The 12545-nt window shown below is 45.8% G+C and overlaps 1 long non-coding RNA gene across 1 annotated transcript in view; it reads right to left on the reverse strand.

Moving 5' to 3' along the window:
* Positions 1-12545, reverse strand: part of LOC139228145 (uncharacterized) — an 89939-nt gene that overhangs the window by 60853 nt on the left and 16541 nt on the right. The window contains exon 2 of the long non-coding RNA XR_011587506.1: positions 6775-6816. This is a non-coding gene — a long non-coding RNA (uncharacterized lncRNA). The remainder of the gene's footprint in view (positions 1-6774; positions 6817-12545) is intronic.

The raw sequence follows: 12545 nt of genomic DNA on the forward strand, positions 1-12545 counted from the left end.
ATGTCAATGACCCAGTTTTTGTCCTTATTTATGCTGCAGGGCCCAAATGGCTTGCGGGCACTGTGATTGCCAAAGAGGGGAATAGGGTTTTGGTAGTTAAACTTACCAATGGACAAATCTGCCGCAAACACGTGGATCAAAATAAAAGGAGGTTCAGCAACCCCATAGAAGAAGCAGAGGAAGAACACGACGTAGAGTTTGCTCCACCACAGGTGACCGAACACCGGAACCAAGTGGAGGAGAGCCCAGTCACTGTGGGCAGTCCGGACAGGCCTGAGGCACCCCAAACAGAAGTCATATTAAGGTATGTCTCCCTTGTAGAGCGCCCAGCAACTGGAGCCCCAACTCAGGTGCTCTACAAGGGAGCGTAAACCACCAGAGAGACTTAACCTGTGATCCCAATAAGACTTTCGGGAGGAGGTGATGTCATGTATTCAACTGTCATTGTAACCCATGTGTAAGCTGACCTAAGTTGTATACCTTAAGGACACTGACCACAGGGGGCGAACTTGTGGGAGACACTCCTGACCTGGACTTTCCGGTATAAAAGGGGAAGCTCCACCCATCGTCTGTCTCTTGAGGTCTTGATAATAAAGGTAACTGGTCACAGAGTGATCTTTTCTCAAGTATGGGCCTCGTGTGCATTTATACTGTATAGTAAGGACATATTAAGGTATGTCTCCAGAGTTCTTTTAAATACCTGCAGTAGAGTTCTGTTTTCCATATTCTAATCGAGAATCTGCCCCAGAGTATAGTCAATTTTTAAAAACTTAAGCTTTCCTAATTTTGATGTCCACATCGTCTTAAAGTCTTTCAGTATTGCTGCGCTGGTTTGTGATGGAGGAGCGGTGAGAGATTGTGGCAGAGTTGCAACAGATGAGGGTACGGCGCCCAGAACAGCTGAGAGCCCAGGGGCAGCACAGGCCAGCCCACACTGCGATATGTTTGCTCTAGGTCCGTGCAGCAGAGCTGGTCTCCAGTCGTCCTGGTTAACCCTTGCCACTGGAAAGAGGCCTAGCTCTGTTGAGCCCGTGTGGTGGCTGGTGTGCAACGGTCACCACACGTTAAAAAAAATCCACGCACAGGCATCTTCCACCCTCAATTGGAGTTCAGGACTGGAACATCGCCTCCTTCATTGAAACATCTGTGAACTCCTGTGGAAGCAAGTCATCCTCGTTCGAGGGACCACCTATGATGATGGTGAGACCGGGTAAGGACGATCCTTCTCGAAAGGACATTAGCGAACCCAGTTGGGCTTTTCCAACAATCCAGTAGTTTAATGATCACCATTACTGATACTAGCATTGTTTTTAATTCCAAATTAATTAATCAACTGAATTTAAATTCCCCTAGCTGCCGTGGTAGGATTTGAACTCACAGTCTCGTGGATAACTCGTCCAGGCCTCTGGGGTTACTAGTGCAGTAACATAATCATTATGCTACCGTACCCCATAATGGGGGGGAATTGCAGGTTTTTATGGAAGGATGGGTGTGAAAGACTGAATGGCCTCCCTCATCTGTCCCTAATCTAGCTTGACACTCCAGTGCCGTGCTGAGAGATTTCTGCATTGTCGAAGTGGTCATCTTTTGGATGAGATATTAAATCAAGGCTCTGTCTGCCTCTTCGGGTGAACATTAAAGATCATGTGACAATATTCAAAGAAGAGCAGGGAGCTATCCCAATATCCTGGCCAACATTCCTCCCTCAATAACACCACTGTAAATAAACACATTCAATATTGTTGTTGCTGGTGGAACATTGCACTGTGCAAAATGGCTGCCACGTTTGCCCTCATAACAGCAGTGAGTGCATTTCAAAGTCATTCATTATATGTGAAGTGCTTTGGAATTGTCATGTATGCAATAAAGGTTCAAACTGAGTACTGTTTAACTAAGCAAGATACGACCTTGGCTGTGCTTTATTTAGTCCCAAAGTGCCTGACTCACAAAATGGCTGGCCTTTTATACCAGAGCAGCACCATGTGTGGCTACAAACGGCATGTACATACATGAAAGAGATGTTTCTAAAAGCTGTGATAAGGTTCTATATAAATGCAAGTTTTTGTTTTCTTTACTCATCGTTGAGAGAGCACGACAAGAGCTTTTACTTCAGGATGGCAGTGCACCTTTAAAAGGAACCAGGTTATAAATAGACCGATACAAAGTCCTTGCAACGAGGGTAAATAAGGTAAGTGGGGAGGATTTAAATTAATAAGGCAAGGAGGAGGTTTAAGACAGATCAGAGCTAGAAGGAGGGAAAATAAAGTGTGATGTAGAGAGAAAAGCTAGATGTAATGGTGGAGCGCAGGGGATACTAGTTGACAGTTAAGTGCAGACACTGATACAGCAGATAAGTTTGTGAAGTGTCAGCAAAATGGATGCCTCAATAGATATGCAAGCTAGGAGAAAAGGACGCAAAGGATAGATCTGGACCAAGCATTATAGAGGCCTGGCTCAGCAATGATACAGGTTAGACGCACATACAGGAATACAAATAAACTGGAAGAGGGTGCAGCCTTTTTTTGCAAATGAGGAATTGACTATAATGGAGATGGACCTATCTGGTCCGGGTGCAGATGAGATGGCAATGGAATTTCTCAGGATGTGATGCATTTCAATTTCAGCAAGGTATTTGATACTGTGCTACACAGGTAATTAGTCTGCAAGTAAGGCAGACAGGTAATCTGAAGCAAGCCTCTGAGAGGGGTTGAAAACTTGCTATGTCAGTGAAAACAAAGTCCGCTTACAAATGGCGCTGTGTCTACATGACAAGTGGTCACAAGCGGAGTGCCACAGCTATCAGTTCTAGGGCCATTGCTGTTTACAGTGTTCTATCAGCTGAGGACAAAATCGCGTTTGGTCATGATACCTGTTATGTATGCAATAAAGATTCAAACTGAGTACTGTTTAACTGAGCAAGGTACAACCTTGCTTCTGCTTTATTTTGGCCCAAAGTGTCTGACTCACAAAATGGCTGGCCTTTTACACCAGAGCAGCACCATGTGCGTGCTGCTCAGTGGCCTCCAGCAATGACGCCATCTGGTGGCTACAAACAGCATGTGCATACATGACAATATCGGTTCTTACTGTTGACACTCGCTGTATACACCAACTCATGTATAGTGAGATGCCTGCGCCTGCGCCTGCGCACATACAGAAGCTGAACTCCAGGATATAGTCGACGTATTTACTGAGGAGTATGAAAGCATGGGGCTTACACTAAACATCCGTAAGACAAAGGTCCTCCACCAGCCTCTCGCCGCACAGCACTGCCCCCCAGTCATCAAGATCCACGGCGCGACCCTGGACAACGTGGACCACTTCCCATACCTCAGGAGCCTCTTGTCAACAAGAGCAGGCATTGACAATGAGATTCAACACCATTACCAGTGTACCAGTGCAGACTTCGGCCGCCTGAGGAAAAGAGTGTTTGAAGACCAGGCCCTCAAAACTGCCACCAAGCTCATGGTCTACAGGGCTGTAGTAATACCTGCCCTCCTGTATGGCTCAGAGACATGGACCATGTACAGCAGACCCCTCAAGTCACTCGAGAATTACCACCAATGGTGTCTCCGCAAGATCCTATAAATCCTCTGGGAGGACAGGCGCATCAACATTAGTGTCCTCGACCAGGCCAACATCCCCAACATTGAAGCACTGAGCACACTTGATCAACTCCGCTGGGCAGGCCATATTGTTCGCATGCCAGACACGAGACTCCTCGGAACTTCTTCATGGCAAATGAGCAAAGGTGGGCAGAGGAAACATTACAAGGACACCCTCAAAGCCTCCCTGATTAAGTGCAACATCCCCACTGACACCTGGGAGTCCCTGGCCAAAGACCGCCCTAAGTGGAGGAAGTGCATTCAGGAGGGCGCTGAGCACCTCGAGTCTCGTCGCCGAGAGCATGCAGAAATCAAGTGCAGGCAGCAGAAAGAGCATGTGGCAAACCTGTCCCACCCACCCTTTCCCTCAACAACTATCTGTCCCAGCTGTGACAGGGACTGTGGCTCTCGTATTGGATTGTTCAGCCACCGAAGGACTAATTTTAAGAGTGGAAACAAGTCTTCCTCGATTCTGAGGGACTGCCTATGATGACACTCACTCGTGGAGATGGGCCATTTGGGTGAGCTCCGGGGCGCAGCTTGCTGCCTGTCACATTTTCAAATTTTAATCTGTTTGTCCTAGAAGGGTTAATTAATATTATGTGGAAATTAAATTTGGATTGCAAGAAGTTAACTTTTAGAAATTCACTGGGATGTTATTTCAGGGCAATTAGCTGGAATATCAGCCAACACTAAAAATATCTCCTTTTTGCATACCTTTTCAGTTACCTCTTTAAACAAGTTTTTGATCATCTGCCTTCATTTCTTCTGTGGGTCAGTGTCAAATTCATCTGTTTGTCTGTAACACTGTTGTGAAGCGTCTTGGGACGTTTTACTATGTTAAAGGCGCTACATAAATAAAAGTTATTATTATTATTATTATTAGAAGTGGGTTCAGGAACTTCTGGAGAGCCAAAGAATTAAGGAATATAGTGGAGAGGTGGGCTCCAACATTGGTGGCTGGTGGCCATTGCACACCAGCCACCACACAGCCTTGACAGAGCTAGGTCTTGGTCCAGTGACAAGGATTACTCAAGATGACTGGAGACCAGCTCTGCTGCACGGGCCTAGTGTGCACACATATCACAGTGTGGGCTGCCCCTGGGCCCTCGCCTCTTCTGGCCCCAAACTCACACCTCTCCCGGGTCCCAATCACATCCCTCTACATCCTCTCACCGCTCCTTCGCCCTGACCTCGCCGCTCCTGCGGTACCTGCCCGCGCTCCAATCACCGACCTGGACCTTTATGACGTCCCTCTTCGCTGCCGTCGCCCTCCTGCACCAGCTCGCGCTGTACCTTGAAGTGGCATGCCGCCATGCTGGACATGGCCACCCCTCGCCGCTCCTGCTTCAACAATCTCACTCAGCGGGGGTGACAGGCAGGAATTTATCGTCTTGGGGGTCTCGGCCTGAGACTTAAGCTGCTAAGAACAGGCGACAGGTGCTCGGTGTTACAGACTCGGAGTTTCCGAAACAGAGAGGAGCACACCAAGTGGCACGCATACACAATGTCGCTGAATAGCCAACATTCTCAAGATAAACAGCTTACTCAAGCCTTACTTCAGATAAATAAGTACAGTCCTCTAGTTCTTGAAGGCCCATTATAATTAATCATGATGCACTTGGAATCCGTGCCGCAATGAGGAGAGCAGCTGGGTAAAGGAAAGGTCAACCAGTACTCAACACACAGTAAATCGCTTTGATCTGTATTTATCTGTGCACAGCTGGCGAGAGACCAAGTGCTGAGGAGGTTTAGAAACGGTGAGGCACAGGAGACATGGCGAAGTCCGACAGTTTGTGATGGTCCAGCCTTTGCACCTGGCAAACTCGGAGTGAAGACGTAACATAAGGAGTGAACATTTTCTTCAGCTGTCCATAACTCCTCTTCTCGGCTTTAATCTCCCTCGGTGATATAGCTGACAGGTGCCCTAGTGTGACGTGGTATTGATCCTTATCGATCAGAAACATCAAGGTTCAATCATCCTGTCTATGCTGAGTTAGCCAATCTCAGCCATCAAGAAAACGACTTGCATTTATATAGCGCCTTTCACGGCCACCGGTCGTCCCAAAGTGCTTTGCAGCCAATGAAATACTTCTGGAGTGCAGTCACTGTTGTAATGTGGGAAACGCAGCAGCCACTTTTGGGCACAGTAAGCTCCCACAAACAGCAATGTGATAATAACCAGCTAATCTGTTTTAGCGATGTTGATCGAGGGATATAGATTGGCCCCAGGACACCGGGGAGAACACTCTTGCTCTTCTGCGAAATACTGCCACGGGATCTTTTACATCCACCTGAGAGAGCAGACAGGGCCTCGGTTTAACGTCTTATCCACAAGAGGATAATTCTAGGAAGAAGGCATTCTGCCAATTAGGTTGCTGCAATTAATCTCAGCCTTATTGGAATTCAGAAGAATGAGCAGTGATCTAATCAAAACGTGTAAGATTATGAGGGGGCTTGACAAGGTGGATGCAGAGACGATGTTTCCACTGATGGGGGAGGCTAGAATGAGAGGGCATACTCTTAGAATAAGGAGCCGCCCATTTAAAACTGAGATGAGGAGAAATTTCTTCTCTCAGAGAGTTGTAAATCTATGGAATTCGCTGCCTCAGAGAGCTGTGGAAGCTGGGACATTGAATAAATTTAAGACAGAAATAGACAGTTTCTTAAATGATAAGGGGACAAAGGGTTATGGGGAGCGGGCAGGGAAGTGGAGCTGAGTCCATGATCAGATCAGCCATGATCGTATTAAATGGCGGAGCAGGCTCGAGGGGCCGTATGGCTTACTCCTGCTCCTATTTCTTATGTTCTTATGTTCTTATATTCCTGGGCTAAGGAGGGTGAAAATCTGTCAGAGTTCCTGCTCTTAATTACTATCCAGTGACCACTGGAAAGAGGGAAGCCAATAACTATTAGGTGAGACCTTGGCCATGTTGCCTCATGGAGTTGAATAGCCAGTTTAGACTCACGTAGGATGAATGGACGCTGGGATGAAGTACACAAAGCCGCCTGGTTTCTAGGGAACCATGCAATGGCACGGGCGAGTGCTTTCAGTAGACGAGAGAGGAAACTCAGGAGGGGAGGGCAAACAAACCATCTCATTGTAAATAATTCCAGGACGAAGGCATACTGCCAAGTTCATATAGCATTGAAAAACAACACAACTCACCCGGCATCAAAGTGAAGTCAACAGAGGATGCACTTCAGTGATCTATGGAAAATAAACCATGTGCCACAGGTCACATAACCCAACAGCATTGCAGACGCTCAGAAGTAATATGCGTTGCTACGAGTGCTTTAGTTTCCATCAACCACAGGTCCCCAAAGTACCGTCTATTTATACAGTACCTGCAAACTATTTTAAGGCATCTTCATTTATTTGTTTCTTGTTATTTTGCTCCACCATTGGTGGTCGTGCCTTCAGCTGCCGAGATCCTAAGCTCTGGAATTCCCTCCTTAAAACTCTCTGCCTCTCTCTTCTCCTTTAAGACGCACCTTAAAACCTATCTCTTTGACCAAGCTTTTAGTGACCTGTCCTAATATCTCATTTGGCTCGGTATCAAATTTGATAACTCTCCTGTAAAGCACCTTGGGATGTTCTACTATATTAAAGATGCTATATAAATGGAACCATGTAAAGGACACAGTGACCAATCACTTGAAACTATTCCAAGGATGAGGGGTTATAATTACTGAGAATGGCTCAAAAATTGGGGCTGGTTTCCCCAGATGTTTAAGGAACATATCTAATAAAGGTTTTCAAAGTTATGAAAAGTTTTGAAAGTCTAAAGAGTGTATGATATTTTTCCACTGCTTGGCAAATTGGCAACAAGGATTATAAACTAAAGGGGCTAAATTATGAGGACAGGTTGCATAAACTAGACTTGTATTCCCTTGAGTATCGAAGATTAAGGGGTGATCTAATTAAGATGTTGAAGATGATTCAAGACTTGCTGGGGTAGATAGAGAAACATTATTTCCTCTGGTGAGCGAGTCCAGGAGAAGGAGGCATAACTTTAAAATTAGAGCTTAACTGTTCCGGGGTGATGTCAGGAAACACTTATTTCGGCAAAGGGTAGTGGAAATTTGGAACTCTCTCCCCCAAAATGGTGTTGAGTCTTGGGGTCAATTGATAATGACAAAACTGAGATTGATAGATTTTTGTTCGGTTAGGGTATTAAAGGTCACGGAACCAAGGCAGGGTAGATGAAGTTAAGATACAGATCAGCCATGATCTCATTGAATGGCAGAACAGGCTCAAGGAACTGAATGGCCCCCTGCTGTTTCTATATTGATATTATCACGAGAAGAATGAAGGGGGAAGTTAGAATTTTTTTTCCCCCACACAGAGGATTATTGAAACATGGAATGCTTTATCACAAGTGGCTATTAAGGCAGAGTCTGTAACATAATTTATAATCGAATAAGTATTTGGAAAGGAAAAGTAGGAAAAGATGCCGAGAAAGAGCAGGGAAATTGGATAGCAACAGAGCTAGCACTGGCACATTGGGCTGAATGGCTTCCTCCTGTGCTGTATATTTCTACAATTCTACATTTCTATCGCTGATCACTTGTGTAGCAGACACATCATTGAATTGAAACTACAGGTCATAAATACTGTTTACATTTGTACATTTTTCATCGTATAATGTACTTTGCGCCTCTCAAGCTGAAGGACGTTGGTGTTGAGAACGGAACGATTCTGTGCTTTCGTCACCCAGTTCCAGCGTCAAATACTCCTTGAACAGCACAGTTTGAAGCAGAATGCTGATTAACTACCCAATGCTTCTGAAAATCACCCGCATGACTGCAAACCGTGCATGTTCCACTTCCAACATGACCATGGACTCTCTCAGTAAGAATCCCAATTTAGTGCCATATTACAGGCACTTTCCTGCTATGGGTCCATCAGAAACTGGACAAAGATGGAAATTCATGACATATAGGACCATTACAGCTACGAGAGAAAGGAGATTGTTTTTATCCCTGTGGCCTGGGCTGGATCTGAACCTATCTTCCAAAGGTGAAAAGAACATAAGAAATAGGAGCAGGAGTCGGCCATTTGGCCCCTCGAACCTGCTCTGATCTGATCTTGGCCTCAACATCACTTTACTGCCTGTTCCCCATAACCCTTGACTCCCCTTTAGTTCAAAAATCTGTCTATCTCCGCCTTGAATATATTCAATGACCCAGCCTCCACAGCTCTCTGGGGTAGAGAATTCCAAAGATTCACGACCCTTTGAGAGAAGAAATTCCTCCTCATCTCCATCTTAAATGCAGGGGCCCCTTATTCTGAAACTATGCACCCTACTTCTAGATTCCCCCAATATTCACATGGGATCTTTATGGTCAACTGATGGGGAAGATTTTCATCCTACTTAGAGGCGAAAGGCTAGTGTTGAGCCCAGGCTGTTTCTTCAGCCCCGAGGACAGAGTGGAAAAGCTGCTGACACTTTCCCTTTGACACTCAATACCCTCACTTTAAGTCAGTACCTAGCCCTTGATTCATTGTTTGAATCATAGAAATTTACAGCACGGAAGGAGGCCATTTTGGACCATCGTGTCCACACCATCCAACAAAGAGCTATCCAGCCTAATCCCAGTTTCCAGCTCTTGGTCCGTTGCCCTGCAGGTTACGGTACTTCAAGTGCACATCCAAGTACTCTGTAAAATGTGGTGAGGGTTTCTGCCTCTACCTCCCTTTCAGGCAGTGAGTTCCAGACTCACCACCCTCTGGGGTGAAAAAAAATCCCCTCAAATCCCCTCTAAACCTCCCCCCAATTACTTTAAATCTATGCCCCCTGGTTGTTGACCCCTCTGCTAATGGAATTAGGTCCGTCCTATCCACTCTATCTAGGCCCCTCATAACTTTATACACCTCAATATGGTCCCCACTATGGCAAGACTGCAGAGACCAGAACCTCTGCCGACAGCACAATGCACCAGGGCACCAGCACCTCCCTGGTGCCATTGCTCTGTTTGTTGTATTTGTACACACCAGAGAGTTACATTTTAAATATAAGTAAATTAATACCACAGATCCCCAGCAGCAGCATTAAAATTTATTGCCACCCAACTCCTCTTGCTGAGTATTAAACACAAGTGAACGAATATTTTGTCATTAATTACTGCACCGTTAACAGGCCAAGTGTCGGAAATTAAAATGTCCTGTGAAACACATACTGCAAGTACAGAACAAGCATAGTGGAAGCTTTGCTTTTATGTTTAATCATGCGATAGAGAGAGAGTTGATAGCGTGAGGTTTTAAGTGTTTTTAAAGGGAATGAAGGGCTAGATGCTAACACTGCAGTACCCGTCGACAGTATGCAATACAATACAGCATTACAGAAAGTCAAGAGCCCTTCCCTTCCCCCCAGCTTCAACCTTGGGAGTTTTCTTGAGGGAGTAAGGGCGTCTTTCTCCCAGAACCGGTCGCGTCTTATCCACGTAGCCACAATCCGTATGGAGGTATTTGGTTGCTTGTTCCCCGAGACAATCTTCAGTTAATACGTTGTAATTCAAGGGGATCTTAATCCAGCCAGCTGCCGTACATTCTCCTGACTGTGTGGCCAGTTTTGGGTCGGGTTGGGTTGTCTGGAAAATTTTAGCGTGTCAATCAGATCTTAAAGAATCCATCCATTCTTTTAAATGTAAAAGACCATTTTTTTTCCCCCGATTTGCTTCTGTACCTTATAATGCACTCATTATTGGGGCTTTTGAGGGAATTCTCCTCCAGTCCTGCGCCTATTCCCGTTCCCCAGTCCGGCGACTCAATGTTCTTTTTTATTCTTTCACGGGATGTGGGCATCACTGGCAAGGCCAGCATTTATTGTCCATCCCTAATTGTCCTCGAGAAGGTGGTGGTCAGCCACCTTGTTGAACCGCTGCAGTCTGTGATACTTCTTTGTAGTGATCTGTTACAACTGAATGGCTTGCTAGGCCAGAGGGCAATTAAGAGTCAACTACATTGCTGTAGGCCCAGACCGGGGTAAGGACAGCAGATTTCTTTCCCTAAAGGACATTAGTAAATCAGATGGGTTTTTACGACAATCCAGTAGTTTCATGGTCACCATTGCTGATGCTGACGCTAGATTTTTATTCCAGATTAATTTAATGAATTGAATTTAAATTCCCCAGCTGCCGTGGTGGGATTTAAAAGGGGCCCAGAAGAGACGAGGGTCCAGGGGCAGCACGGGCCAGCCCACACTGCGATATGTGTGCGCATTATGTCCGTGCAGCAGAGCTGGTCTCCAGTCGTCTTGGTTAATCCTTGTCACTGGACCAAGACCTAGCTCTGTCAAGCCCGTGTGGTGGCTGGTGTGCAACGGCCACCACATGTTTAAAAAAAAATCCACGCACAGGCAGCTTCCCCCTTCAACATGTAGTTTGGGACCCAGAATATTAGGTCCTTCATTGAAACACCTGTGAACCTTTTTGGCGTGGAAGCAAGTCATCCTCGACATGAGGGACCACCTATGATGATGATGACCTCATGTCTCCGGGTCATTAATCCAGGCCTCTGGATTACTAGTCCAGAAACATAACCACTAAGCTACCATACTCCTATTCTGCACTACCCCTATTCTACCATACCCCTATGGTACCATAACCCTATGCTACCGTACCCCTATGCTACCATACCCTTATGCTGTTGTACCCCTATGCTACCATACCCTTATGCTGCCGTACCCCTATGCTACCGTACCCCTATGCTACCGTAGAGCCTAATTTGCCCCATCCCTGCTCTGGGACTGCCCTCTGTTTTATTTTGGACTTTGAAAAAGCTGCCAATCCTCGCCTGTCCATGTATCGACTTTACTTCCCTTCCCGTTGTCATTCTTACCCTGGGCCACCACTGTCCTTACTCAGGCTGCCAGTATCTTCTCCAATTCCAACACCACCATCCCCAGTTTGACAGATCAGCCATGATCTTATTGAATGGCAGAGCGGGCTCGAGGGGCCGAATGGCCTACTCCTGCTCCTATTTCTTATGTCCTTATGACACTCTCGTCCCCCAAGACCACTGCCAATATCTGTATTCAGAACAGTTTTTTGACACCTCCAAACAAAAGAGGCTCTCACCACACTGGAAGGCGTTTAACCTGGAAATCCATCAAGTTAAATCTACCTCCGTGCACAGACTTGAATCTACCTTCCTTATGTCTGAGACAGATGGTGCGGTTGCGTGTGACAGAGGATAAATAGGCCCTCTCTAATTTCCAGAGTACACTGCCTGTCATTAGAATGTAGGCACCACTGACTAACTAGTAGGATCTGTCCTTTAGTCTTCTTTCACCAATTTTCTCTTCCTCTGAAGGTATTGACTCCTGGGGCGGGGGAGGAGGGGAGGTTACCATTCCATCAGTAGACTTCTGTTATTGTGGTTTCAATCTTAATGTTAAAAAGGAAATTAAATGAAGACTCCAAGAAGGAAGATATAAAAGGGTATGACGAATGAGCAAAGTAATGAGATTATTGTAAAGAACTCCAATGTGGAGCTCGCACCAGGGCGGGTACAATGGGTCAAATAACCTCCTGTCACACTAATATTTCTACAATTCTATGTTTGAAGCTAGACAAGAAGATAGATTTTCTGAGTCTTCACTTGCACAGTGCTCACAAATGTCCAATATGTGTTAGCAGATGGTAAGAACATAAGATATAGGAGCAGAAGTAGGCCATTTGGCCCTTCGAGCCTGCTCCACCATTAACAAAATTATGACTGATCTACCTCAACTCCAACTTCCCGCATTATCCCCATATCCCTTAATTCCCTTTGTTTCCAAAAATCTATCGACCTCTGTCTTGAATATGCTCAACGACTTAGCATCCACAGGCCTCTGGGGTAGAGAATTCCAAAGATTCACAACCCTCTGATTGAAGAAATTCCTCCTCATCGCAGTCCTAAATGGCCCACCCCTTATTTTGAGACTGTGATCC

The sequence above is a fragment of the Pristiophorus japonicus genome, chromosome 17 (assembly GCF_044704955.1).
Source record: "Pristiophorus japonicus isolate sPriJap1 chromosome 17, sPriJap1.hap1, whole genome shotgun sequence".
Taxonomy (NCBI): domain Eukaryota; kingdom Metazoa; phylum Chordata; class Chondrichthyes; family Pristiophoridae; genus Pristiophorus; species Pristiophorus japonicus.